This window comes from Delphinapterus leucas, chromosome 7, assembly GCF_059928025.1.
Source record: "Delphinapterus leucas isolate spDelLeu-1000000601 "Yukka" chromosome 7, BTC_Dleu_Yukka2, whole genome shotgun sequence".
NCBI lineage: Eukaryota > Metazoa > Chordata > Mammalia > Artiodactyla > Monodontidae > Delphinapterus > Delphinapterus leucas.
The window spans coordinates 25,789,581-25,816,704 of record NC_143135.1 but is presented as its reverse complement, the minus strand read 5'-3'; the positions used below and the strand labels follow the sequence as shown (position 1 = coordinate 25,816,704).

The following is a 27,124-nucleotide window of genomic DNA, read 5'->3' as shown; positions in this document are numbered from 1 at the left end:
ATGGAGAGAAAAGGCAGTTTGACTCTCTTCCTGGAGTGGCCACATAGCATTTATTAATAGCTCTGTAAACAGGCTTGAACATAGTATCAGCTGGCTGCTCAACATATTACAAAAGTTTATGGAGAAGTTGCTTAGGAAAAACAAGATAGAGTCATTAGAAATCTGATACTGGTCAATAGTGCATTTATTCCAAGTCTCCATAAATCACAGACAAATGAAACTTCTATTGTGATCACTGTTCCAGATCTAAAGGGTCCCTGTCTCCCCTTTGGTAGAAATTAAATACATTTAAGAACGCCTAAGGTTTTTTCTCTGCCGATACAGAGGCTAATTACAAAATTTTCCAAGAGATAATAAATATCTAACTGTAATAAACAGATTGACACACGATAAATAAGAAGCACATAACTTTGACTATTTAGGGCACGCGTTTATCTTTAATTATCCCCAAACTGGGAATAGAGTAACTGTTGTTATCTGTTATATTTATCTATTTCTAGAGTGACACCACATTTTGATTTTGACCAGGAAAGCCTCAGTTTAAGCTGTTGTCCCAGCTTATTATTTTCCCTTTATTCCCAAAAGCATCCTAGTTTTGATGGTAAATGATAAGGATTCCATTTGCTTAAATTTTTATTTTAGAAAAAAGATTTAAGAAAGCTGTTACAACAAAGGTGAAAGACAGGAGTTAAGTGGAGCTAGTGAGAAGGAAAGGTTGGCTTAATATTAGAAATGAAAGGATGAGGATAGCTCCTGTAACTGAACATAAATCTTAGTTCTAAGCTTCCTGATGGCCAAGTCAAAAAGGGAAAATAAAAGTAGTTACGTATCTCTCTTTATGCAATAGAAGGAAGAAACCCAGTGTTTCAGAAGAGACAAACTTTTCTAGCACTAAACTTTAAGAGGAGCTTACCTCACTGGTTTTTCTGTAAGGGTCATCAGCAATGGTTAGTAACTTCAACAATAATGTTTCAAAAGCTGCAGAGACACTCTGGTGGTTTCTCATTTCAACTCAGTGGTGTAGTATTAAAATTATAGCTCTGTAAAGCTTTTTCTAAGAGGGGAGAGGCAATAACATACTCCTATTAAAGTTTTCTGAGGATCTAACCTGATTCAAATTAACCTTCTGTGTTAGTTTTCAAAAACTCCCAACTGATAATTTTGAAAAACATCTTTTATTTGTTAATCATCAAATAACTTTGAACATGAACCAAAACACTACTAAAGACCTGACCGTTGTTCTTCAGAATCTGTGATCTGATTTGGGGAGAACTGTAGTGCAGCGGTTAACTGAAGTGATTTGTGCCCACTCCCCCCTGGGGGCGGGGGGTACATCTGGCAATGTCTACAGACATCTGTGATTGTCACAACTCCGTGGGAGTAGGAGGCGGGTGCTACTGGCATCTAGTGGGTGGAGGCCAGGGATGCTTCTGAACAGTCTTTAAAGCACAGGGCAGTCCGCCCCCCGACAACAAAGAATTATCTAGCCTAAAATATCAATCGTGCTGAGGTTGAGAAACCCTTCTCTAGAGTATTATCAGTAGAAGAGACCATTATTTCTAGCTGGGGTAAAAAGGAAAACGTTTCATGGAAGAAGGGCCCTTGAACTAGATTCCCCCACCCCACCCCGGAGGAGCTGGAGGATGCCTCTCCCCAGGCTCAGGAAATGGTGGGAACAGAAACAAGCAGGTAAGAAGAGGTAAGGCGTGTTGTAGGGATGCCATCCACAAAGGGAATTGTGGGTCAACTAACTTAGCTAGAAAAGAGGGAGAATCCATGTGGAGCAAATAAGAGAGAAAGCCAGAGAATACACGCAAATTTAGGGCAAAGAGTTTCTGTTCTGATGTTATGCTCCAAGATCCCTAAATATTGCTAGTGTTTCTTAAAAACCACACAAATCAAGGCAGCATAAACTTTTATGTTCACAAAGCTCATCTTCGGAATACTGGCTTGGGGTGTGTATAAGGATAGGCACATGTTTTGCTTCCTCTCCCCCACATCATTTTCACCACTTCCATATTAGAGATTCCTTGGAACTCAGTTTTATACATCACATTAAATTTTAAAAAATGGGTGCCTGCTTAAAAATACAACCTATCAAAGCACAGAAAATTCTGAACCGCTGCTGCACTTAATAGAACATTGTAGGAATCGCCATTAAGAAATATTATTCTGACCTAGTTTGCCATGTCACGCTGCAGATTGTCCTTTTCTTGAATCGTGGAACGATTTGTGAGAAAAGACCACAAAGCTGGGTCCCTCGATATTAGCCATCTCACCCCTCAAAGTTCAGCCAGGAGTGGGACAAAACCCTCCTCACCGTGTTGACGTGTTTATTTCTGGCGTAAGAAAATATTGCTGTTGCCCAATTTCGTTTTCCAGTCCATTCACTTGCCTGAAGTCATATATTTTATTCTTTCCTTTGATGATCTACAGATAAATTAGCATGATCCACTAAGGTCTGCCAACATATATGCGTTACTGGAGAAATCTGAGATGTTGAAAGATGATTGCACTTTATCATATCCCAATACTTTCTTCTTAAGGACCAAATAAATAGCATCAGCTAGTTTATATACCTGACATGTTTATTGAAGTATTCCCGCTGAGTACTTCCCATTGTCATATGTTCTCAAACATTGTTTTCACAAATTGTGTTTTGAAAGAAGTCAAGGGAAATTCAGGCCAGAGAAACAAGATGTTATCTTTTGTAAAGGATGAGCCCACTCTAATGGAAGAGGATAATCCATTCAGAGGTTTGGAAAGCCAGTGTCCTCCAGTGGGTGTGATAAATCCACAGGATCTGAATCCAGGATTTTGGGACCTTGAAGTCGGCAGGAACAATTTAATCGTGTTCCAAATAAACACAGTGTATCATTATTATTATTATTGGAGAAGCATGAACATCTGTTAGGTCAATTTAGCCCCATTTCCTTAAGGCAATTGAATTCACTGAACACAGTTCTAATTATGTCTGTCACAGATAGATCTAAAATGGATCTATAATGCCATAACTACTCCTTGATCATCTCTGTGTTTGAGACCAGGTTTAAAAAAGAAAACAATTCACCTGCTCATCTCAGATGGGTCACTTGCATGGAGAATCCCACAGAGACTTCAGTTACCTTGTGGATTCTATCAATAGAACCATTTTCAACAGATGAGAATATTTGAGACAGCTGGACTTTTTCACGTTGCACGTGCTTTAAGTAATCATTTGGGGCAAGAGGAATCCAAATATCACTTACTAAGTAAGAAGTTCTTCACCATGTCCTTTTCCTAACTCAATATGGTGCCTTCCCAGGTACCACTCATTTCACACAAGATACATAAGATAAATTCTCTCCGAGGCGAAGCAGCAGTTTTGCAGCAGGTTACAGCTGTAAGGGACTTTAAAAAGCTTCTAGTCCTACCCCTTGTTTTGCAGACAAGACATTACATTATTTACCCAAGATTACACAACTAGGTAGTGGCAGAGCTGTCCCTAAAGCAAGGCTGGTGGAGGGTGAGAACCATCTTTGTATAATAGCACTCACTCTTCCACACTTACCGTGTACCTGTTACAGACCCAGCACCTGAATTGGAGATACATAGTCCTTGCTCTCAACTTGCTCACAGTCTGGCTGTGCTGTAGGACTTGGTCACAATGGAAGCAGCATGTGGAATTTGTGCTATAAGAAGTATCCTTGTAACAGCCCTCACTTAGACCCAGTCCAAGAATGCTCTGTATGGTGATCAGGGAAACTAAAGGCCACTTCATCAGGTTTTAGAGAGAGGGCCTCTTGTGGGTCTGCAAAATAATTAGCTAACCACAATATTGTTAATATTAAGAAAGCATCAGTGTACTTTACAGAGGACTCAACAAGATACCTAAGATGCTGACAGCATCTTTTCGCTTGAATTAGTCAATGATGCCTCATAGAGGTTTAGCAACAAGGATACCCCAAGGGGGAGCTCTTCTGGTTTGGAACTGAACTGAAGTGGCTGGCTGATCAAACCCAAAAGCACAAGCCTCTTTCAGAGCTGCATTTAGTAGTGTGGTCAAAGGGAGATAACCAGAAAGCCACAAAGAAACCATTAATTCTCGCCACGGTATATTTTGTTGTTGCCTTTTTAAGCTGATGAAATCCTGATAGCATTTGGGATGGGGACCGCGGGTGGGGGTGGGAGGATGGAGTGTTACACAATGTGCAAACATCACAGACATTTACCAAAGATCAAGTTCCAAGATGTAAAACAAAATAAAACAAAAAAAGATTTTCTCCTAATTTGAATCCCAAAGGACCTGAAAAGCATTGCAAACGTGTCCAGTAAGGCATCAAAAATCCCAAAGAGTGATCACTCCCTTGGTTGTTTTAATGTATTTTTGTCCACAAATGAGAGAAGTTTTCTAAACTGCTGCACTGGCTTACTTTGAAAGGTCTCTGGAACAAAAGTACTTTGGGTGACCCTAGGATACCTGGCAACAGTAACTAAGGATGTGGATGAGGCTAAGAAAGATAAAAACAGATGATGCACTTTTTGATGTCAGACCTGAAATATTGTATAATTAAAACAGAATAAAATGCTGAAGCTTAGAAACAAAGAAATAATCCCATCAGGGAAATTAGCAAGCTTATTTAAGAGAATGTTGAATATGATTTCTTTAAAGGGTACTATAAAATCACTCTTATGCTCCCCAGATGGCCCTGTGGTGACTTCTTTATGTAATTAGATTCAGCACTCCCCCTCCTTCCCTCCTTTTTCCCTCCTCCTTCTCTTCTTTGCATAATAGTTATTATTATCAGCCATTATTTATTAAGTGCCTAGGCGCTCTCATGCACTCTCTCTAGTTCTCATTTTAATTAGCAGTTATTATCACCATGTGCAAGATGAGAAAATAGATGCCAGTAGGTTTGGGTTGTCCACTGTTGGCCATCTAGAAGGTGGTGAAGCCGGAGCAACAGTCATCATTTCTGTACAATGTAGCTTCTGAATTCTGGAAGGAAGTGACGGGGTTAAATCTCAGGGATCCACTTCGGCCCCAGCCCTTGACAGAGAGCTTATCCTCAGAATCAGACTTATTGTCCTGCCCAGTTATGACAAGATCCACGGGCCAAAGTAAAATCAAACTGCTTCTGCCACAGGATCTGCTTCCACCACAAAGTGTCAACTGAAGTCTAACCCACCCACTTCCTGTTTATATCAAATTCTGGCATACCCTACTTCATACAATGGCTGTGTCCCTGAAATTACTTTTTTTGTTAAATACGTGAATATCATGTCAATGCACTGGTGGGGGAGTTACAAAAAGAATGTGCTATTTCAAGGAATCCCAAGGTGATTTTTTTTCTCCCCTGAATCATGCTTCTCTCTCTCCCTCTCTCCAGACTTTTTACAGGCCAGGATGGGATGGGGAACAGAGGTGGAATGTAGGAGCACACCCATATTGTGTCGAAATAAAGCAGGAGGCACCTCTACTGAAGAATCCACTCAGGTTTTTAACAAGGTGGCTCTCAAAAGATCTCAGAGCTAGGCTATTTCTGGTGGTCATAGGAAGAAGGAAGTGCACCTCTATAAACCTAGAAGCTCATATGTACATATAGCTGTTTCCGTGAGGGTGCATTCACATGCTCGCACATGCACATATGCACATTTCTAACATTTACAGGCCTGGGCTTTCTCATTTTTACCTCTACTGAAAAAGCAGCTTCCATTTATACCTCCTCTCCCTTCCACACCCCCCTTCACACAAACAATCCGCAAGTCTTGAGCTAAAGGAGTATTGCAAATTTAGAAAGGAAGATGGCTTCTTAGGGGCAAGTTGGGAACTTCCAATTACACTAAAAGACAGAACTCCGTCAAAGTTGACTTTACGGAGGTTCTCATATGTTGGTAGGAGAGCGGGGTTAAATATCCCAGGCAGGAAGTCAAGCCCTCAAAAGCTAACATCGCTCGGCCAGGCTGAGCACCTTAGGAGGATAACCAGGGATCCTCAGCCAGGTATTTGGGATCACAACTCCTCTGAGAAATGCATCGTGGTTTCAGTTTCCCCTTTATCTCTTGCAAAGAACACTGTGATCACCAACAGAAGGATGGTGGGCGGAACTTGGAGCCAGCTGCCAGAGGATGCCCCACCCTGCCCCTTCAGGGTCCGCCCCTAAAAGCAAAAACAGCCCTCTCAACCCAAACCACGCTTCAGGGCTGGGCACGAGGCTTCCCCACTTAGTTCATTTTCCTTGGGCATCCCTTCAGGATTCACAAATGAGGCTTTGAGGCTTATGAGGGTGGCATCCCTGCCCTTTGAGTCATTTGGCCCCTTCGAAGAATGGGCAGCTCTTGGCAGGCTAAGAACGGCACAAGGATAATAATTAATAATAATAACTACCTTTTATTGAGTGCTCGTTAAATGACTGGGACTGCGATACATTTTCTCCTGGATTATTTCCTTTTGATCCTCACAGAAACTCTGGGAGGAAAGTCACATAAACATCCCCATTTTATCTGTGAGGAAAGAGAGGACAAAAGAGCTTGTCATGTGTCCAAAGTCCCACAGGTACAAAGTGGCAGAGCTGGAATACATGTCCAGGTTGATATGATACTGAAACCTTTCATCATAACTGTACTGCCTTCAAGGAGTGAGGGAAACCATCTACTGGTCATCCAGGCATCTGCGTAGGTCAGGGTCCTGCAGGAAACAAGTGAGTGACACACTCACATGGGGTAATTGAGGAATGTTTAGTCAAGGGTCTATATTAAGAGATATGGGTGGGACTTCCCTGGTGGTCCAATGGTTAAGAATCCATCTTGCAATACAGGGGACGCCGGTTTGATCCCTGGTCAGGGAACTAAGGTCCCGTGTGCCAGGGCAACTAAGCCCACGCACGGCAACTACTGACCCCACACACCACAACTAGAGAGAAGCCCACGCACTGCAACGAACAGCCCATGTGCCGCAACTAAGACCTGATGCAGCCAGTAAATAAATATTAAAAACAAAAAAAAGATATGGGCAGGGTTAAGGGAAGCCAACAAGGGGTGGTGAAGAGCCCTGACCCTAGTCACTGCAGGGATCCTGTTACCTTCCCTGGGACTGAGAGAGAGGCAAGCAAAGGAAGTGGTTCCCAGAGCCCAGAGGGAGGAACTGAAGTTGTTGGAGAGAGTGGAGAGGCCCACCTTTCAGGAATGCTGACCTCGGGTAAGGAAGTCAACCTGAGCTGACTTGGCAGGGAGGGAGCCAGGGGACAAACAGCCTGACCTCACCTTCTTTCTCCCTCCAAGTTCTGCCAGTATTTCCCACTGGCCAAATCCTACAGGAAGTGGAAGATAAGAGAGCCCATGGCTGCAATCGATTCAGGTCAGCCTCCTGGGGCCCAGGGTCGGGTGAAGAAAGGTGGAGATGGACTTGGAGGGGGCTTGTATGTCCGAAAATAACTTTATTCTAGCCTTTTCTTGACTGACATTTGGCTGGCTATATAGGTTGGAAATCATTTTCCCTTGGAATTTTGAAGACATTGCTCTTTGCTTTTTAGCTTCTAGCATTGCTTTTGAGAAATCCAAAGCCATCTGATTCTTGCGCCCATATGTGAAATAAACTTTTTCTCTCAGGAGTTGATAGGATCTTTTCTTCAGGAATTCCTGAAACTGCCCAATTCAATTCCCAATAACCTTTGTTAAAAAGAATCTATTAAATAAATTATCCCAACAATTTTAGAATGAGAATTTATAGAGACAGAAGAAACAACTTACCCATTTTCACAGAAATCCCTTTTCCCTTAAGTAGCATTTAAAGGCCAATCTAACATAGGTATTGAATTTTAAATTCAGTTTTAAAATACATTCTCTGGGCAAATGATGTAAGAGATGGGGAGAGAAAAATTCATGATAGTGGGAGCATCCAAAAATCATAGTATTTCTATTCAGCATCTAAAAATGCCTCAGTTATCCTATCCTCACATGAAAATTGCTGCTGAATGAGATAGGCCTAGGTTAGCACTGAGCTGTGTGTGTCTTTTCAATAATAACTTGGGGCCTCAGACTCTCCAAAATGTAGACTTATCAGACATTTCTCTCAGAAAAATGATATGTTTTATTCTTAATGATCTTACTATTTTATGAGAAGATATTATAGCTGGGAGAAGAGATTGCCCGGTTTTAGAAACCACCATCTGATAAATTGTTGCCCCAGTGCAGAACAACTGGTGACAGAAATTTCTTTTGTGGGTTGTAGTCCCCCGATGGAACCAAAGTTGGTTGGCATGAGATGATTTCCACAATCAGTTGAACACCAAAGATGAGACCGGCTCTTGGCCACAAACCAGACTGCACAGTCAGTAGGACCTGCGTCCATCAACCCAAGGCTGCTCTGACTTCTTTTTTTAACAATAGAAATGAAACTGCCACAGGGAGGAGAGAGAACAATGGTGTTTTGACAAATGAAACAAAGATAGAGCTTGGCTGACCATTCAGGTCAGAAAGAAAATGAAGGTACAGGAAGACTGATGTTGGTTGACCTCCTTGCCAAGAAGCAAACATTCTGTGGGAGGTTTCCACCCACTTGACGAACAGGCTCAACGGTGGCCTTTTGGATTTGGCAATTTTGTTGGCTATTTTCTGGCAAAAGAGCACTTTTTTTTTTTTTTTTTGCAGTACACGGGCCTCTCACTGTTGTGGCCTCTCCCGTTGCGGAACACAGGCTCCGGACGCGCAGCCTCAGCGGCCATGGCTCACAGGCCCAGCCGCTCCGCGGCATGTGGGATCCTCCCGGACCGGGGCACGAACCCGCGTCCCTTGCATCGGCAGGTGGACTCTCAACTACTGCGCTACCAGGGAAGCCCGCAAAAGACCACTTTTTCTAGGACTTCAGACAGAATGAGAGTAAGAAATGCATGGTTAACACATATAGACGTAGTGTCCTTGAGACCTAAGGAAGGAGGAACTGGCAAGAGCTTAGAATCACTGGAAAATGTTGTCCTGTTTCCTTAGAGATCTTCTAGAGTAGTTCAGATGGAGTTCTGGCCTGTGGCAGGGGTGAGGCTAAGAAACCTCTAGTTGCCCTTGCTAGACTTGTAATCCTCAAAAAATGGAAATTAGGAAGCATTTATTCATGACCTTGAAAACTTGTTTGTAAAAGCATATTATAATGTATCAGTAAAATGAGCTGAGAAGAGGGTTTATGAGAAAGTTCATGTGAGAAATGCAGCTATTAGCACACATGCCATTCCCCACCTTGACCCCAGCAGGAATGTGTAAATGGTGACATATGGAATGTAAGCGTCTGTTGAGATGTTTCATAAATCTGCCTGGCAACGGGCATCACAAGGCCCTGGGTGAGAACAGGCCCCAGGAAGGGAAAGATGGTGAATGTCGCATCGAATTTTAGGCTACTAGTCAGCCCAGAATTTGACAATCAAAACTTTCCAGATAATTCTCTTTCATCATATTGATTATTTTCCGACAAGGTGACACTTTTTCATGGGACCCGCTTCAGGAATAAGTCAAATGTTCATCCATCCATCCATCCATCCACCCAGGAAATACCTATCGAGGGCCTTCAGCATGGAAGGCAGCATACTAGGTACTGCAGGTACAGTGGAGGACAAGAGAGACACTGCCATGCCACTGCAGAACCTACTGCATGTGGGAAAACAGATATTAAACAAATAATAACACAAATAATTTTATAATTACAATTTGGATAACTGCTATAAAGGAAAATAACAGCTTATACTCGTAGTACACTCTTCCAAACTTTCTACATAGATTATCTCCTTTAATCCTTATAATACTCTGCAATAGAAGCTATTGCTAGTCTCACTTCAGAGATGAGGAAACAGAGGCATGGAGGTCTGCATGTCCTGCCCAAGGTCTCACAGCTAATGAGTGGTGGGCCTAAGATTGGGAGTCAGGCAGTTGAGTCCAGGCCTCAAGTTCCTGACACTACACCATTTTTCAGGACCTGGGTGGGGAAGGGGTGCTGATTTAGATTTGCAGGTTAAAGAAAATTTCTTTCAGTATATGATTTTAGGCCTAGCCCAAGGATAATTAGAGATTAATTGGGCACAAGAAGGTAACAAGAGTATTCCAGAATTAGGGAATGAGATGTCAAAAGGCCCTGAGGCAGAAGGAGTTGGTCTTGGAGGCCGGGGTGACTGGAGGGGTGGGGGGCAGGGGTGGTGAAATGTAAGGCTGGAGACGTGGGCAAGGGTTAGAGCGCGTGGGACCTTGTATATCCTGCTGAGAATCTTGAACCATATCCTGAGCAGAGGGAGAGCTCCTGAAAGACCTGGTATTGCTCCAGACCCAACTGCTACAGCTGGGAGAAGAGAGGCGTTCTCCCCATGGAAGAGTGAGGCTGTTGCTAGGCTAGAAACTCGCCCTTCCTTCCCACTGTCTTCTGTAGGAGTAAACGGATGCTGCACACTTCCGTTCTTATCAGACCGCTGTCCTCTGGTGCAGTTAAAAGACAGCAATGTCAAGAAACAACTCATGCTTTGGACTTAATGTTTGTGTCCCGACAGCAACAACATTAACAGCAACAATTCCTGTAGCAAAATCCTAATCCCCAGCATGATGGTATTAGGAGGTGGAGACGTTGGGAGGTAATTAGGTCATGAGGGCAGAGTTCTCACAGATGCGATTAGTGCCCTTATAAGAAGAGGCCAGAGGGACTTCCCTGGTGGCACAGTGGTTAAGCATCTGCCTGCCAATGCAGGGGACATGGGTTCAAGCCCTGGTCTGGGAAGATCCCACATGCCGTGGAGCAAATAAGCCCACGTGCCGCAACTACTGAGCCTACGCTCTAGAGCCCGCGAGCTATAGCTACCGAGCCCATGAGCCACAGCTACTGAGCCCACACGCCTGGAGCCCATGCTCTGCAACAAGAGAAGCCACTGCAATGAGAAGCCTGCATATCTCAACACAGCCAAAAATAAATAAATAGATAAATGAAAAGAAAAAGAAAATTTTAAAAAAATTAAAAAAAAAAAGAAGAAGCCAGAGAACTAGCTTACTGTCTTTTCAGTATGTGAGAAGTCAGTGGTTTGCATCCTGGAAGAGGGCTCTCACCACAACCAGACCCTGCTGGCACTCTGATCTCAGACTTCCAGCCTCCAGAACTATGAGCGATAAGTTTCTGTTGTTTATAAGCCACAGTCTATGGTAAATTGTTATAGCAGCCCAAACTGGTTAAGACAACGGGCAGATCTAAAAATTCATTCAGCACTGAGTTCTGCTTAATATTTTTTTTTCTTCTTTTTCTCTTTTTCTGGCCACACTGCAACAGCTTGTGGGATCTTAGCTCCCCGACCAGGGATTGAACCCGGGCCCTGGCAGTGGGAGCTCAGAGTTCTAACCACTGGACCACCAGGGAATTCCCAGGTCTGTTGAATATTAACCTCAGTTTACCACCACTAATTTTGGCATTGCCCAGATGTGGGACCCCATTAAGATTTCTTTAAAAAGATTTCCTCCAAAAAAAAAAAATATGGCATCCCAAAGATGTCCACCACCTAAGCCGTGGCACCTGTGCCTGTTACCTTGCATGGCAAAGGAGGCTTCGTAGATGTGATTAAATTAAAGATCTTGATATGAGGAGATTATCTTGGATTGTCCAGGTGGGCCCAATGTAATCACAAGAGTCCTTTTAAAAGCGGAAGAGGGCTTCCCTGGTGGCGCAGTGGTTGAGAGTCCGCCTGCCAATGCAGGGGACACAGGTTCGTGCCCCGGTCCGGGAGGATCCCACATGCCGCGGAGCGGCTAGGCCCGTGAGCCATGGTCACTGAGCCTGCGCGCCCGGAGCCTGTGCTCCGCAGCGGGAGAGGCCACAACAGTGAGAGGCCCGCGTATGGCAAAAAAAAAAAAAAAAAAAAAAAAAGTGGAAGAGGGAGACAGGAGGGTCAGAGACAAAGAAAAATATGTAAGGACAGAAGCAGAGTGAGAGTGATGCAATTCCTGGATTGGGGCCACAAACCAGGAAATGTAGGCAGCCTCTGGAAGCTGGAAAAGGCAAGGAATGGATTCTCCTAGAAAGAACCTCCAGAGAGGAATGCAGCCCACACCTTGAGTCCAATGAGACCCATTTGGGATTTCTGATCTCCATAACTATTAGATAATAAATTTGTGTTGTTTAAGCCACTAAATTTGTGATAATTTGTTATGGTAGGAAACCAATACACTCCCTACTCCAGCCACGACTTGGCTCAGGACAGACATTTCTAATCCCTCACAGTTTCCTACTGGGCCCAGATGCAGCCTCATGATGTTTCTCAACCCAGCAGTCCAGGCAGTTACTCCCGATCAGCCAGTGGAAGGCAACTCACTTGCCATCCCATGGGGTCTGTACAGAAATTTACACCTGATTGTGACCCCTCCGCCATTGCCATATATGTAAATATTAATTACTTGGATATTTCTTTTTCTTTTTTTTTTTTTTTGGCGGTACGCGGGCCTCTCACTGCTGTGGCCTCTCCCGTTGTGGAGTACAGGCTCTGGATGACAAAGTTAGAAGCCTTATAATGCTCTGCTAAAACAGCATGAAATAAATCCTTATTTTGCTTTTCTGCTCTCATAACCCTCCATCTTTTCCTACTGTGATATCTCTTTCCTTTCTTCACATAATAAAGAAACATCAAAAAAATAAAAACCAGGGCCAAAAGGAGTCACCAAGTTTAGGAGTATGAACTATTTGGCAATATATAGCAAAAACAGGAGAATTCTGTCTGGATTTTGGCTTTTTGGTGCCCATATGTGAAGAAAGTATTATATTTGGGCAGAAAGAGGGGGTGTATGACAGGAAAGGAAGAAAAATTAAATAGAATTAAGATGTCTGAATTGATTTTTAAATACATGAGTTAGCATAAGCAAGTGAGTTTTTATTTTTAATGCCTGTAATGAAGTTGGGCTGGGGGTGTAGGCAACAGATGAAGAAGAGGAACCAGGCCCATGGTGGCTGTGAAGGGTATGTGATGGGGCCGGGGAGCTGAGTGATGTGGAAGAAGGAGGCATCCGGGAGATGGAGTCAGGAGAGATGGTTTCCAGCCTCTTGCCACCAATGTGCACTTGAGCGTGGTGCCTACCGCACAAGGATTCTATGGGATAGCGCTTGTGTTCATGGGCTCTGTAAAGTTGTAGGAAACTGTAGGGAAGAAGTCCTCAGGAGAAGCCCATCTTGCTGGCACGTGAGATGCGTCTAGCATCGCACTGGCCCCACCAGCTCAAGGGTGGCTAGAAGGAACCGCCTTCCCCCAAAAAGACCTTCACGCCCTTCTGCCTTTGCCCTCCCAAAGTGACTCCCATTAAAGATGGAATGTTTCTGAGCTGGTGGGCCAGGAACTGCTGACCTGTGGAGTTTATTTCTGCATGAAACAAAACACGCCCACCCCTTTTTTTTCCTCCTGCCTGAATCTAAGACTTGGCTGTGCTCAGCAGAAGGGAGGTGGGAAAGGCACACTTGAAACTGTAGCGAGCACTTGAGCAGACCGAATCCAATTTTGGATACAAATGTCAAGGAAAGGACGCCTTAGCTTCTGCTCTTTGTTTACTGAGCCGCGATGTGATGCTCCATTGAAAGGCCTGCTGATTTCAACTGCGCAGGTTTGATAATGATACAGTGCAGGGAGCGGGAGGAAGGATGACCTCCCTGAGGATGCTTGGAAAGGCACAGCCAGGCTGCTCCGTGCTCACTGGGACAGCGGGCAAGAACCCGGGAGCTTCTCAGGTCCCAGCCTGGCCACAAGTAAGCTACGTGGACTCTTCCCGCAGCTTTGGTTTGAACTTCCTGGTCCATAAAATAAAGGGACTGGACTAGATGACCCCTAATATCTTTTCTTTCTGATGTTTTATGATTCTGGCACCTGGAGCATTTACAGATGCTGGCAAGGAATGCCAGCAAAGAGTGTAGGCTAAAATTTAGCCTAACCATTTGGGAGGGTAATTCAGCATTAGCTTTCACATTTTTTGATGTATACCCTTTGGCCCAGAAGAATCAATTCTTAGGATTTATCCTCTGGAAATACTAGCATAAAGATGAAAACATGGATGTTTATAACTGCAAAACATCAGAAACAACTTACGTGCCCATTAGTAGGGAAGTGGTTAAATAAATCTACTACACAACTGTTATAAAAAAATGCAGATCCATACGTCCTGAAAAGGAAAAATATCCAAAATATAATTTTAACTGAAAAAAATTAGATTGAGTAAAATATGTAGCATGATTTTTCTGAAATGAAACCCAGATATGTGTAATATACATATATTGTTTAATTATACATTTGTATATATATGTGCATAGAGAAAAGGTCAAGAAGTTTCCACGCCAAACTTACATTAGCGGTTCCCTCTAGAGCTGCACGGTCCAATATGGTAGTCACTAGCCACATGTGGCTACTGGGTACTTGAAATGTGGTGCAACTGAGGAATCAGATTTTTAAAATTTATTTAATTTTAATTACTTCATATTTAACTTAAAAACCGGTACTTCATTCAGTTATTGGAAAAATTTTAAGTACGCTTGCAGCAACTTGGATATGAGTCTACTTTTTCAACTTTATGTTTTAGGAATCTCAATATAGATCAAGGTTTTTCAATGAAAATTTAGCATCCAAATTGAGAGATGTTGTAAGTGGAGAACAGATACCAGATTTAGAAGACTTGGTACAAAAAATAATGGAAAATATCTCAATAATAATTTTGTAACTCATGAATAATTTGATAATGTTGATTACATGTTGAAGTAACAGCATTTGGGGTACATTAGGTTAAATAAAATGTATAATTAAAATTAATTTCACCTGTTCCTTTTTACTTTTTTAATGTGGCTACTAAAAAATTTTTAATTGTATATGTGGCTCACATTTATTTTATATTGGACAGTGCTGCTTTGGGGAGTGGGATAGAGGAGAGAACTAGGCTTTAACTTTTTACTTGATATACTTTTGTATTGTTTGATTTTGTTACAGTAAGCCTCAGTAACTTCCATAATTTATAAAGAATAATAAAGAGTTAAAAAAAGTTAACTTCTAGGATACAGTTTGGTATATAAAGAAAGTTATTGAGAAAATACTTCTAATTTGTTTCTTTGGAGTTGGAGTGTCAGGGTCTGAAATAAATATTTTGCCATCAGCTTATTAGAAAATGGAACTCTCACTGTGGTGTCTCTGTGATTTACCAGCATCTTCTAATTGCCTGAGTCTTTTCTGGATGACTGCTATCCTCAGCAAGGAAAGGATACCTTTGCCTGACACTCTGCCTGACAACCATCCCAGCTGTGACGGAAAAGGATTGTTTCTCTGAGAGTAGGAGTTAAGCCCAGGAGGGTTAGAAAAAAAAGAGAAATAACCCTTAAAATAATCTCCCTTCTTCTCTCCTGCTCCCTCCTCCCGTATCAAGATTTCCCAAGGCTTTGGGGATCTCGAGTTCTAGGCTGAACTTCCTACCTCACTAAATGACAAGGCCAGGATGTTAATGTTCCCCACACAGACACGTCTGCATTATACATAAAGATGTCTGTGTTACACATAAACACGTTATGGCTGTAACAATATCACTTTCAAAGGAGCGCTAATCCGCTGAAGTCATCGAGTTAGAAAACATTTGCTTCTCCATGTCTTGTGTCTGAACTGTGTGTGAGAGAGAAAGTAGGAAGGAGGGAGGGAGGAAAGGATGGAGTAAAGAGAAGGAGAATGCACGTTGTAAAACCCTACTTTGTAAAGATAGTTTTTAAAACTATCCCACCATTTATTATGGTGTCACTCGCTTACACTGTTTAGTCTCTGTTTAAAAAGTTGATTATAATCTTTTCTGTACAAACTTACAGATACACAGATAACCCCAATCAACATTTTGGGTATGAAGTTGTTGGGCTTGAATGGATGTCACAAGGTGACTTGGGTGGAGAAAAAAATCAGCTGTGGTTCTCATAAAGCTCAGGGAATTGATAACTCAATGCTTCCCTAAAACCCTCTACTACCCATATCATAGCTCGTGTCTCCCTAGATCATATTTGCCTAAATCATATTTGTCTCCCTTGCTAGGCACCTCTAACCCCAGCACCTAGCACAAGATCTGGCAAATACTAAGCTCTTAATAAAAATCTATTGATTGACAGAATGAAGAAGTGAATGGACCTACCATTCAAGGGTCAGCCATTATGTAAAACATTTATAAAATTAGAGTTCCAGCTCAAAAATGAACTTGTAAAATTTTCCATCTTATTAACACTGTATTTATTAAATGCCTATTATAAGCTAAAAGCTGACTAAACAAAGCCAGCTTTTAAAACACACACACACACACACACACACAGGGTCTGTGCCCTTGTGTAGTTTACAACCTGGGGAGAAGGGGGAGGCAGGGGTTAGGCATAAATAAAAAATTACAGATGGTAATAGGTGCTCCCAAGGATACAATCAGGGATGGTGATAGAGGATAAAGGAGGGAGCTATACCAATTTAGCCAAGCCTATTTGTCTCTTCTCTGAGTAAGTGATATTTAAGCTAAAGCATGGGGGATGAGAAGGCATCAACTATTAAACTATTAAATAAGCAAATTTGGGAAAGGGAGGTATGGGAGAGAGGAGAGAGCCTTCCATATACCCAGGAGCGGTGTCTGCTTCTTAGGTGACTCACTGCCCAATGTGCTATGAAATTCAAACTTGACTTGATTCATTTGGGTTTTAGAGCCCATGCTAATTCGCATGCCTGGCTGGGTGTCAGTGTCCGTAGGAACCCATGTGTTCAGAGTGTAAAGAGGGTGATTTCCCTTATGTGAAGGGCAATGTAATTATGAGGAAATGTTCTGAGAGTGGGCTAGGGGGTGGCCAGCAGCAGGCCAGTGAATCTCGTTCACTTCTCTTCAAAGTTGTCTGATGCCCCCTCACGTTAGCTTCCGTATTTCAGATCAGCTCTGTCGATTCAATTTCTCCTTTAAATATATTTTTTTGTTGTCACTAGTTACATGTGGAGGGGGTTCTGAGGATTCACAAAGGAGAAGATTTTTACTTTTTATCTTATACTCCTTATCCCTTTTGAATATTTTTTAACTATGAGTTTTTATAATTTATAAAACTTAAATAAAATTGTAAACTACATACACAGTTCTGTTTAACATGTTTAACATGTTTAACATGACACTTTGTGACCATTGCTAGGAATTAGTTTTTTCTTTTTTTTTTTTTTCTGATTACTAAGGCAATAAAAGCTCGATATTTGGAAAACTCAGGAAAAAATAAAAGATAATTTGTCATAACTGAATGACCCAGAGATTACCACTAACATTCTCTTGGTATACAAAAGTCCCCCTTATTCAAGGTTTCACTTTCCACGGTTTCAGTTACCCATGGTCAACCACACACCAAAAATATTAATGGAAAATTCCAGAAATATACAATTCATAAGTTTTAAATTCTGAGTAGCCTAATGAAATTGTTTGCGGAGCTCTGATGCGCCCTGGAGGTGAATCATCTCTTTGTCCATCGACTCCTGCCCCTTAGTCACTAGCTGTCTTGGTCATCAGTTCAACTGTCAGGTATCACAGAATGCCTATGTTCCAGAACCCTTATTTTACTTAATAAGGCCCCCAAAGCTCATTAGAGTAGAGATGCTGGCAATCCGGATATGCCAGAGCATAGCCATAAAGTGCTTCCTTTAAGTCAAAAGGTGAAAGTTCTCGACTTAATTTGTAAAGAAAAAGAATCATGTGCTGAGGTTGCTAAGATCTACAGTAAGAACAAATCTTCTATCCAGGAAATTGTGAAGAAAGAAAAAGAAATTTGTGCTAGTTTTGCTGTTGCACCTCAAACTGAAAAACTTACGGCCACAGTGAGTGATAAGTGCTGAGTTAAGATAGAAAAAGCATTAAATTTGTACAGTGAGATATTTTGAGAGAGAGAGGCCATATTCACATAACTTTTATTACAGTATATTGTTATAATTATTCTATTTTGTTGTTAGTTATTGTCGTTAATATCTTATTGTGCCAAATTAAACTTTACCACAGGTATGTATGTACAGGAAAAAACATAGTATACATAGGGTCCAATACTATCCATGGTTTCAGGCAACCAGTTGGGAGTCTTGGAACATATCCCCATGGATTAAGGGGGACTACTGTATTTCTTTCCCAATGACTTTTAAAAATAGGATCAAATTCTACTCGTTAATTTATAACCAACTTTTTTTTTTCTTTTCTTTCTTTTTTTCCCCTTTTCTTCTTTTCTATTTTTTTTTTCTCTTTTTTTGTGTCAGACGGGTAACATGCCGGTGTCATAACAAGGTTTGAGGGAGGCACATGTCACACAACCTCATGAACACCCAGTCATCACGCTCAGGAACTACAAAAGGATCTATAACTGGTTTTTTAAACTCGATATAGGTAGGCACCTTTCTATGGCAATAAATGTCGAGCTTCTGAATGGATGTATCATAATTTAACCAATTCTCTTTTGATGAGCATTTAGGTTGCAATTTTCACCACATAATTATCTTTTAATCTAAGCTTTTTATGAAATTTTTTGTGTCTGTCACCATCCTGGGGTTTTACCTGATTCCTCAAAATTCAACAAACAGCAGAGATACTTACTTGCTAATTAAGAAATAAGATTTCCTTTGCAAGTATGTAGTCAAGTACTTCACGCAAGGTTCCACTGGGTGCAAACTTGATCTATGAAAATCTAGACTGACCAAATCAACTTCAGGATTGTTTCTTAACTTCACTAAACAATTTAAATAGCAAGTTTCACCTCTTTCACTCAAAATACCCTTTCAAAAAGTATCAGCTTCAATCAACTATACTTCAATTATAAATAAATACATAAATAAATAAAAATTTTAAAAAGTATCAGCTTCTCATGAGGTTGGCAGTGAAGGGTAGGGAGGGGTGCCTCTGAAATAGCTAATGCTGTGTTTTAAGACTAGCTCACGCCTTCTGTGTAGTGGGGGGGACACGGGTGGAGAGGGAGTACTAATGGAGGCCGCTGCTCTGATCACAGCTGTTACCAACTGACCTGACAAGTCAGGCAGGTGAGGGGGGTGGTACAAGAGGCAGAATTCCAGGTGCCCAGGAATCAGAAATGGGTAGGCTGAAAGGATTCTAGCCATGGAAGCCGTCACATGGCAGGACTTGAAAAAGGGATCCTCAACTGATTTCTCTCCAACAAAACAGAAGAGCAGCCAGGGCTGGACCGTCTTCATGCCAGATCAGCCTGTCCATCTCCAAGCCAGCAAATACACAAAGACCCATTCCAGCCTCGAACCTGACGTTCCCCTTAGTTACAATCCTGTGATTTCCAAAAAGACTATTTTCTGTTTCTGTTCAGCTTATAGCAACCTGCTCTCTTAAATAGCTTCTTTATCTGGTGGGGCAATTACAGCCTGTGACTAACAGCTGCAGTTCATAAACATGAGTTTCACTGTTTGGGTCAGTAGTTCTTAGTCTTTTCTGAATGGCAACTCCCCCAGCTGATCTTGGCGTGAAGAGAGGCACCTTCCATCAGCACTCTGGTTGGTACTTGATAGTGCAGTTTACTGTTGGAGGGTTCCGTTTCCCCATGATAAAAGAGGTGACATTTTTATTAAAGTTACAAGTGCTTGCATCTAATACCAAATGTATTTCTGGATTTCGGTTTTACTAGTGATTTTAACTTTCCTCATTGAGTTTTTCCTTATATTCCAAATGGTCTAAAATAGGCATGTCTTTCTTTTATATTTAGGAAAAAATGCACTTTCAAAAAGTAATTCATAACTATAAAAATTTTAGGAAAAAATCTGTAGGATCTAGGTCTTCACGAAGTGTTCTAAGACATGACACCAAAAGCACAATTCATAAAAGAAAAAAAATCTATAAATTACACTTCATCAAAGAGGATGAAAAGACAAGCTATTAACTGGGAAAAAATATTATTTGCAATGACTGCACATTGGCATCTCAGAGGATGGGAAGCCCATTTATTGAGCCCTTAGGATGTGCCAGGCCCTGGACCAAATGTTTATCAATCCATTTCAATCTCACAGCAATTCTATCAGGCAGGAGCGGTTACTATTCCCATGTTAAAATGCAGAGGCAGAGGCTGGAAGAGTTTTAGGGTCCAATCCAAGATCCTATCACCATTGAGGGGCATGGCCAGGATTCAATCCAGACCTGTTCACCACCCAAGTTCGCTATGATCCTGGACTCTGGAGCCAGACTTCCTGGGTTCAAATCCTGCGTCCCTACTTGGTAGCTATTTGACTTTGCCTCCATTTCCCCAACTGTAAAGTGGGATTAATAATAATACCTACCTCATAAGGTTGTCGTAAAAATTAAAAACATGAATCTGTCTACGGCCTAAGAGCTATGTGCCTGGCACATAGCAAGGGCCATGTGAGTGATCACTATTGTTGTGGTGTTGTCAGTCTTCTACTGACTCTTAAAAATAGGATGGAGAGACAGGAGAAAAGCAAATGACCCAAAGAGACACCATTTCATGTTGCCTCAAGGGATTTCTCCTAGCCAAGTAACACAAGATGTACCGCCTCCAGGCTGCTGCTCCCAGCCTCAGGCCTTTCAGCAAAGTGAAACCGGCTGTTTCCAAAGCCAAATTCTTCAGGGTAGCATTAAGTCTTTGTCTTACCAGGAAAGGGGTTGGGGTGGGGGAGGACAACTCTTCCCTTTAAGAGCAGCAGTGGATTTCCTTTGAAGAAACTTGCCTTTTACAAGTATTTATTTGGGAGTATCCAGTGATCAGTGATCTTATTTTGTGTATCTCTGCTGCCACAACATACCATGGACTGTCAGCATCCTCTTTACTACAAGAAATACAGTCCTTAGTGCCTTTAAATCTAATCAGATTAGAGAAACAATTCAGAAAACACATCTTTAAGATTCTCGTCCTCTAGAACAACTCTAGGTACCTAAAGTTACCAAAAGATAACAAGAGGCATTACCTGCCTGACAGTGACTGGTTTCAAAAGTGAAGAGCGGGCTTCCCTGGTGGCGCAGTGGTCGAGAGTCCGCCTGCCAATGCAGGGGACACAGGTTCGTGCTCCGGTCCGGGAGGATCCCACATGCCGCGGAGCGGCTGGGCCCGTGAGCCATGGCCGTTGAGCCTGCGCGTCCGGAGTGAGAGGGCCTCGTACCGCAAAAAAAAAAAAAGAAAGTGAAGAGCACCTGGAGTTGAGGCTTTCTTAACTCCTCCAAATTGGTCATGATTATCATGCAAATGATGGCGTCAGTCAGGACCAGGGTTCAGTTTTCAAGCCGTCAACAGCCCTATGAAAGACTTCTCTTTGAGAGGCCCTGAGGTTGCCTTTTGAGATGGGTGGGCCTCACAGAGCTCAGGGGGCTACAAATAGAGAACCCTCTGGGCAGAGCAGTAAGAATGTTACTGCTGGTGTAGGACCCTATGCCAGGTTTATAGCTCGGAGTCCCTTATGCAAACTCCAGGTTATTATAGCCTTCAGGAAGGACACGGTTTACAGCTGATCTAGTTTAGGAAGGAGACCTCTCACCAGAATCCCTGAGTACAAGGAACACCTGATTTGGGGGAAAAAATCCACCCCAGGACTGGTGTCCCAGAAGAGTCCCCTTAGAATCCCCAGGATTTTGTTTTCATCTCTATAAAGAATCGTAAGTCTTTAGAATTTGTAAACTTATCTTAATATGATTTTATCAGCATCCTTTATCCTATACACTAATAGAAGGCACGATCCTCCATGCCACAGTCACCTTGTTGGACTCTTCATTTCATGATGAAGAAACTGAAGCCCAGAGTCACACAGCATTGTAATAATAAAGGCCTGGAACCCAAGACTGCTGACCTCAGTCCAGTTCTCTACCCTCTGAGCTACCCTGCCAAAATGACAATTTAAAGAATGACTTCCTAAACAGATTATTCCTTCTCTCTTTCACAGTACCATTGGGTCGCCTCCCTGCAGATAATTCTCTCCATAAACCAATTCAAACACTCTGAAGCATGTCTCATCATGAACTAGAGCTTCTGCTGGGATGGGGAAAGAGGATTCAGCGGGGTTTTTTGATGGGGACGGAGGGCACTGAACTCTCTAAAAGACCCAGCAGAACAATCCTGATGATTCAGAATGACTAGAGAATAGTCTTTCTGATTATCTAGTGGTTTTGCTCACATTTATGGAATGAATGAATATGTGGAACATTGAAATATAATTCCAGCAATTCTACTGAATTTAATTCAATCTTTCTTTCCCTAGCATGTCAGGATCATAATGAATATGGACTACCACTCTGGAGAATTCAACTGATGAAAACGGGTTGGCAATCTTCCCTTTGGTGTATTTTTGGTAAATTGCTGACCCTGATGTAGAAGGTAAGGTTGACCTAGCTGGTTCCTCTCTCTCTCTCTCTCCTTTAAAAGTAAATCCCTCATATCGGTTTGCTTATCTTTCACTTATCCCTTTCTCATAAAAATATCTTGAGGAATGTACACACACACCCAAGTCTAGTTATTTGATCTCTGGTTGACTGGAACATAGTTACCCAATCAGTAGGACCATCACACAGAGGATATGTCTTAAACTGTTCCCTTGAATTCTCAATTAACAAGACTGAAGACCTGCCATGGGGCACTTGATTCTTTTTACTTCATTTAGGAACAAGAATGCTGAAGCCACGAGGCAGAAACCAGCCAACTGACACAACACAACTAGACACAGAACATCTTAGTGGTGGGTTCAAGAAAAATGAGGTCAATTTAAAAAATTTTTAATTCAATGTCCAATTACAATTTAATACATTTTTTGAGCAGGCAACAAATTAAAACACAAAGAACAGTAAGCAGAGAAACATGTCAGGTAAATTACAAAACAGAGGCTTTTTAGTGAAACTATTTTTTAACTTACTGCTTTTCAACTCAAGATAATATTTTTAAATTTTCAAGTTATTTGTAAAGTCACAAATCAAGATTTATCTACATTCATGTCCAAAAGGCTTGGTCCTCTGGGAAGAAGTATTCCTTGCTCTTTCTTCAAGTACTTATTAACACCTTTTACTTGTCAGGAATTATGCCAGATATGGAGGCTACGAAAGACTAAGACACAACCCCCATCCTGCGGGGACTGACATGGAGACTAAATGCGCAAACGTTTTCTCACCCTCACCATCATTTTCCTTCTTACAGTGCCACCAATCTGAATTTTATAATAATCATACGGTTTCTCTATAGGGTTCTGTACACTCAATAATGATCCTTAATTCAATTCACCCAACCTCTCAAAACTCCTGCTGTGCTTTCTTTTTCCTTTCTTTTTTTTATATATATTTTTAAAATTCTTATTTATTTTTTATTTTTGGCTGTGTTGGGTCTTCGTTGCTGCGTGCAGGCTTTCTCTAGTTGCAGCAAGTGGGGTCTACTCTGTTTCAGTGCACGGTCTTCTTATTGTGGTGGCTTCTCTCCTTGTGGAGCACAGGCTCTAGGCATGCAGGCTTCAGTAGTTGTGGCACGTGGGCTCAGTAGTTGTGGCACATAGGCTCAGTAGTTGTGGTGCACCGGCTTAGTTCCACGGCATGTGGGATCTTCCCGGACCAGGGCTCGAACCTGTGTCCCCTGCATCAGCAGGTGGATTCTTAACAACTGCTCCACCAGAGAAGCCCTCTTTTTCCTTTCTTTAACTTGTTTTTTTCCTGGGTTCTTTCTTCGGTGTCAGCTGTCGCTCTGACACAATGAAGAGCTAAACGGAGAAGGGTCTGATTCCCCACACTGGGCTCACGGGTAAGGGTTTTGTTATGTACTATCTTTCCCAAATTTGCTCTAGCCCATTTATCCTTAGATTGTTTCCTTTCATATTAATAAACCATCATTATTATTTGCTGAAGCATTATTTGTTAATGTGGGGAAAAACACAGGGGTTACCTATATCTCCACCCATAGAAATGGGGCTAAATAAACTATGGTATATCCATACAAAGGAACCCTCTCCATGCTTTAAAAAAAATGAAAGGTCTCTAAAAAAGTTGAACTCCAAAAAAAAAAAAGTTGAACTCCTAAAAGCAGAGTTTAAAACGGTGGTTGGAGGAAATGCGGAGATACTCATCAAGGGGTACAAAGGTTCAGTTATGCATGATGCATAAGTTCTGGAGAGCTAATGGACAGCATAGTGACTCTGGTTACTAATACTGTACTGTATTCTTGAAATTTACTGAGAGGGTAGAGCTTTTTACCACATACAAAAATGTAACTATTTAAGGTAATGGATATGTTAATTAGCTTGATTTTGGTAACCATGTCACAATGTGTGTGTATGTATATATATATATATATATATATATATATATATATATATATATATACCAAGTCATCATGTGGAGCACCTCAAATATATACAATTCTTATTCATCAAGTATATCTCAATAAAGCTGGGGGCAGGGAATGAGAGGTCTGTATGAGCAAGTATCTATGATACATTGTAAAGTTAAACAAATAGGCAAGTTGCAAAATTCTATGTGTTATGAGACCCCATTTAAAAACACATATGTGACTCCATATGACATGCATCTGAAATACACACACACATAGTATTTAAATGGAAAACATTTTAGGGGACACAGAGTACATGTCTGGGAGCTAGGGGAGTTTAGTGAGTGAGTTAGGGGAGGAGCAAATGAAAGAGGGAATGTCACTTTCTCATTCTACACTTCTCTATTATTTTGACAATGAATAGATATACTTTTGTAATAACTAAATAAATAAATAGAAAGGAGATATGTGTTCTTTTCCTAGACATTTTAAAACTATATATTCTTCTAGAATCGCATAGCTGTTGAGTTTTCATTCCTTTTGATGATACACTCCTCTCCTCCTTTATAGCTTCAGGGAATTAAGGCCCCAGGTGGACCATTGTGTGCCCTTGCTTCCCTATCTGCCCCTTCTGCAGGTTCTCCAGTCCCAGGTGGACCAGTGTGTGCCCTTGCTTCCCTATCTGCCCCTTCTGCAGGCTCTCCAGCCCCTGGGATAACAAGCTATTCACAACTACTTGCACCTTCCAGGCCACCTGCCAGCTTTGTAACCATTCTGCACTTGTCTTTTGCAACCAATGTCATTTTAAAGCTTCAGAGTGCATCTCCTGCAGACCTCTGGAACATTCCTGGGGTAGACAGGGTGTTAGCAATATTCCTTTGGGCTCAGCAGAGTGAACAATCTGCCCTCCGTATCCGCGGACGGGAAAACTCTGGATACCTCCAGCTGACTCTTCACTGTCATACGCCATTTTATATCAGGGACTTGAGCATCTGCAGATTTTGCTATCTGCGGGGGCTCCTGGAACCAATTCCCCGCAGATACCGAGGGACAACGGTATTTCATTCAGGTTTATCATACACTGTTCCTGGAAATCTTGGTCACATCATAGATAGACTTGGCCCTGGAAAATCTATCCACCAGTCCCTGAAAGCAAGCCAGAGAGGTATTATTCTCATCTCACAGACCGGGAAACTGAGGCATCAAAGATTGACTGGGGCTGCCTAGACCACATGGCAGGTTAAAGGTGATGAGGTGTTGTGGAAAGGGTATTGGGATTAAAACCTAGCGTCCAAGTTCAAGTTCTTGCCACATTATATTTTCTTTAAGCAAAAGTTGAACTCCCTGAGCCCCAGTTTCCTTATCAGTAAAATAAGAATTATAATACTTGCCTCCCAGAGTAGTGCTGTTACATGAGAATATATACAATTGCATTTTGTAAAGTACATATTATATATATATAATAGGAGTACAACAACCAGGAAATTATGTATGAATAGTTACATCTTTGTGGCTGTATATCCAACTAGATTTTTGTTTGTTTAGTTTTCTTTTGCCCAAAGTAGAAATTTAAAAATTTCTTTGAAGCATCTTAGAAGCCATTCCTTTACCTTGAATAGTCTTGTTCTTTAAATTCAAGTGTCTTTTTATACCCGAAGCATTTCTCCAGATGGGTTTTAAAAGGGGCACAAAAGTATCAGTTCCACAAAGAAGGCAACAACACTACCAGAATGCCTTGCCAAACTGCATAGCACTCTGAAAGCAGATTAAAGTTGTTTCAAACGCTTCAAAGAGAAGGAAAACTCTAATCCCCCAAGGCTTCCTTTAAATCCATATTCCTTAATTTCAGAAAATTTCCCAAGTCTTTTAAAAGGCCCAACTATCATTTTACAGTTTGGAAATAGTAATGGAGAACATTTCCCAATTTTTTAGAACGTTCTTGTTTCCTTTAAAAAGGGCTCAGTAAAGCTGGGTCTCTCTCATAAAGGAACTGGCCCAAGTGGAAGACAGCCTGACTGGCTTGAGGGGAGTGGGTGCAGCCATCCCCAGGGCCCTGCGCCTGGAGTCTATGGCTTACGGTTACCGGGAGAATTCCTTATAGAAGCAGAGTCGGGCATTCTCCCTGTTATTTCTGGGCAAGATTTGAATGTCTGTCATTGTGGGAAGAACGCCCAGTCTCCTCACTATGTAACACTGAAGGGAAGAAAGTTTCCAAATGAGAAGAAAAACAAGCCCCGCTGCAATAGAGGCAAGCAGGACCATTTTCACTGCTTTGGAAAAACTGCTCTTCTTAAGCCATCTTCACCCGCCCAGAGAGGCAAACTGTTTTCCTGAAACACTTTTCCTGATTCTTCCCTGGCTGACCTATGAAAACAGTTATAAGAGCCCCAGTTACAACAATGAGTACTTATTGAGATTAACATGTACCAAGCACTGTGCTAAAGGTCCCACAGGCTGTATTTCATTAAATCTGTTCAGTAGCCTTGAAGCAGATACTATAATTAGCCCCATTATACAGATGAGAAAGTTGAGATATAAAGAGATAACTAAGCAGTCAAATGACACACAGCTACTTAAGTGGTTGAGCAGGGACACAAAAGCAGATCTTTCTGACTCCGATGTCCAGGTTTAACCAGAGTAACGCACTGCCTAAATACAGTCCCAAGGCAGTGCAGGGACGGGTCCATGTTGTACACGTCTGTTCTACCTCAACTCTGGAGTTATTTTAATTACCAATAGCTGGCCTGTGTCCCAGCTAACTGTGCTAAGTGGTTTACATGCCTGGTCTCATTTAATGCTTCCCAGAGATTTAAATGGTATAAACTACCCTGATACTTTCTGCCTCTTCTGTCAGTCTCTCTTCTTTTCTCCTTTTCTCCTGTTTCTTTCTCTCTCCCTCTT

At 41.8% G+C, this 27,124-nt stretch overlaps 1 non-coding gene across 1 annotated transcript; it reads right to left on the bottom strand.

Annotated features, from left to right (window-relative positions):
• Positions 1-18,218: 18,218 nt before the first annotated feature.
• On the bottom strand, positions 18,219-18,322 carry LOC115803289 (small nucleolar RNA U13). The gene has a single exon (XR_004023975.1). It is a non-coding gene; the product is annotated as a small nucleolar RNA U13 (small nucleolar RNA).
• Between the last annotated feature and the right edge of the window lie 8,802 nt (positions 18,323-27,124).